Raw genomic sequence first — 3,488 nt, 5'->3', positions numbered from 1 at the left:
CCGGTGTCCAAAATTTCCAAAAAAACTCTTAAAAGTCAACAGTGACAAAACTGACAACTGGATATAAAAATGGGCAAAAGACGTACAAAGGTGACGAGTAAGCACAGGAAACGATGCTTCATGTCTTACTTCATTAGGGAAATAGAAATTCAAACACTACGAGGGGCGCCCGGGGGGGCTCAGTCAGTTGAGCATCCGACTGCGTCTCAGGTCATGATCTCATGATTTGTGGGTTCAAGCCCCGTGTCGGGCTCTCTGCTGATGTCATGGAACCTGCCTGGGACTCTCTGTCCCCCTCTCCTTCTGTCCCTCCCCCGTTCTCACTTTCTCTCTCAAAACAAATAAACACAAAAAAAAAAAAAAAAAAAAGAAAAGAAAATGGCTAACTCATCCCAGAGCTATTTCCACAGAGTAGTTCACAGTCTGTAAAGCTATTTCCGTACAAAGGAAAAGAAAAGAAAATATCTCTGGAATTCTACAGGAGTGGGGAGTCACCGGCTCAACACTGAGGGGAGACAGGGTCCAGTGGGCTCGCCCAGGACAAGGAGGCGGGAGAGCATGAGGGTTCTGGGTGAATCAGAACAGTGATTTCATTGCCTCTGGGTTCAGGGACACAAGCCCCTGCCTGCCCAAGGTGGGCGTCCAAGGGGACCCCCTCCACGCTGTACTGTGCTGACACAGGGCCTCGCCCTCAGGGTGAGGGTCACCCAGATAGACCCGAACCCGGCAGTGCACTCAGTGGTCAATTCAATCAGAAGGACTCTGGTCGGGGCCTGGCAGAATCACATGTCAATCCTGTTCGGGGAGGCGCCCTCTCCGTCGGCCTCGAATCCTCGCTGCCGGTTCTTCTCAAGGACACCAATGTCACCAAGCCCCATGACAGAAGCCCCACAGACAACAGAACTGACTGGCCATAGTCTGTTCATAGTCAGACATAGTCTGTTCTCTTGTGCATTCAAGACATAAAAGAAATGTTTGCAAGTATGTGCAGAGGAGAGAAAGCTGTAAAAAGTCACCCAGAAATTCCACCTCCAATATCAGTTATTAGTGATGATACTTTTTAACTTAAAAAAATAATGTTTGTTTTTGAGAGAGAGAGAGAGAGAGTGAGTGAACAGGGGAGGGGCAGAGAGAGAGAGGGAGACAGAGGATCCGAAGCAGGATCAGAGCTGTGAGCACAGAGCCCGACGCGGGGCTCGAATTCACAAGCTGTAAGATCATGACCTGAGCTGAAGTCGGATGCTTAACCGGCGGGGCCATCCAGGGGCCCGGAAACTTTCTGTAAATAGAATCCCAGTGCACGTCTGGGTTGTGTCTGGTGTTTTGTTCAACATTTTGCTTGTGGGATTCATCCACGTCATTGGGGGTAAATTGTCGTTTTATGGTCACTCGTGTGGCGTTCCGCTGTGTCGATTTGCCACGAGGCCTTCATTGGGACGGGCATCTGGCTGTTGTCATGCCCTGGCCGTCATGAGTGAGACTGCTGGGCCCCTCTATGACAGATCTCTTAGTGAGCGTCCTTCAGAGTAGGTCCCTTCCGGTCAGACCAGGCTGGCCCTGAACATTCTCTGTGCTCCTCATATGGCAGAAGGGCCGAGGGGCACAGAGAATGTTCTGGGCTCCCTGTTCTGGGGCATTGATTCCCCATCTGTGAGGATTTTGCATTCAGTCCTCAACAGACAGCCTTTGAGACGTAGCTTGTAGGGCACACAGCTCCCAAGAAGAGGGTCTGCACCAGGGGTCAGGAAACACAGGGTCGGTCACGAGCAGAGGGGGAGGGGAGATGTGGGCAGGATCTCACCAGAGGTTTCCACCAGAGGGAAGGGGCATGGCGGGTCAGTGGGTTTAGAATTGGCTAGATCGAATCATTTTGGTGGGTTCTGGGGGCATGGCGACTGTCCCTAGTTGTCTGGAACCTGGCTCCGGGGTGACTAGGGCAAGAAATGGTGGGCCAGAGTGAGGGGGCCTGGTAGAGGCGGTGGTTGGGGTGCCAGCTCTGGATTTGGTGATTTGCGTACCCAGGATGTGCTCCCAGGGGACTGCTTTCTTGACCCTGGCAGAGGCAGTCCCTCCAAGGTCAGCTGGGACCCTAGATGTCGAAGCATCAAATGTAGAATCTGGAAGGCCTGGTCATGACACGTCCTCAGGCCCCTCCCTTGTATTACAGCCTGAGGTTTCTGAGACAACACACATTGTGGGAGTCTGAGCCACAGGCCAACATGAAGGGTCCCTGGTTTCCGAGCCTTTCTGTCCATCTAAAGCTCAGGCCAAGACAAACATCTTCCGAGAAATGTTCCTTTCATTAGGAAACCAACTAAGAATTAAAGCACTTTTGTTATATTTCATCCAAAATGTCTAAGCATTCTGAAATTTGGAGGTTTTGTGGGGACTCCCATCCATCCGAATTCTGGAAAGACAAGAGGCATCTCTTTGGGGTTTTTTTGGTTGGTTGGTTGGGTTTCTTTTTGTTTAAGCCTTTACGGTTTTAGAGCGGTTTTAGGTTCCCAACATTATTGAAAGCAGAGTAGAGATTTGTCACCCATCTCCTGCTCCTGCAAACGTGTGGCTTCCCCTGCCAGAGGGGTGCATTTGTCCCCAACAGTGAGCCCTACACTGACCCGTCATTGTCACCCAAAGCCCAAAGTTTACTTTAGAGTTCACTCTGGGTGTCGCGCATTCTATGGGTTCGGATAAAGGTGTGGTGACATAAGTCCGTCATCATAATGTCATACAGAGCAAAATCCTCTGCCTGCTTGTCCCCTCCTGCCCCCAGCCCCTGGCAACCACTGATCATTCCACCGTCTCCATAGTTTTGCCTTTTCCAGAATGTTCTGTAGTTGGAATAACAGCCTTTTCAGACTGGCTTCTTTCAGTCATTCGTATGCTGCCTGACTGGCTTTATGTTTCCTCCCTGGCTTCTCACTGGCATCTGCTTTGCAACGGATGCTGCACGCACCCTATCCAGGACCGAGAGGATCTGACAGCCCATGGTGTCCCCATCGCTAACGGTCACCGGAACCCGGCCGCCTGCACTTTCTCTCTGCAAATGCCGGCAGCTCCCTTGTTCGCTCTCCTCTGGTTGTGAGTCTGAAGAATTTCAGGAATGTGCTACAAGCCACGTCTGCTTGGTAGACTAACACGGCCCCAGCTGGGATGCGACCTGGCGACTTTCCCCTGTGGTTTCCGGGACCCCAGGTAGTTCTTGTGAGCTCACCGGTCAGAGAACTCACCAGTTAGAGGAGTCTTTAGTGGAGGCTGTAGACCAGCAGTGAGCGAGGTGCAGGTGCTAGGGGACTTCTGTCGTGGTCTGGGGTCAGGGACTTAGCCTCTGAGGTCTCTGGGCTTCATGCCTGATCCATCATAGACTCACCGTGGGCAGGGCCAGGGTGTGAAAACAAGGTCCTGCTTCCCCGGCAGGGCTGTTCTGATTTCGGGGGCTGGGCCCAGGTGCTGGGCTCTGGGGGAGCCCCGGGGCGGGGGTCTGGATC

Source organism: Herpailurus yagouaroundi, unplaced genomic scaffold (genome assembly GCF_014898765.1).
Source record: "Herpailurus yagouaroundi ecotype Mexico unplaced genomic scaffold, PumYag 141, whole genome shotgun sequence".
Lineage (NCBI taxonomy): Eukaryota > Metazoa > Chordata > Mammalia > Carnivora > Felidae > Herpailurus > Herpailurus yagouaroundi.
Note: the sequence above shows the minus strand (reverse complement) of the source record.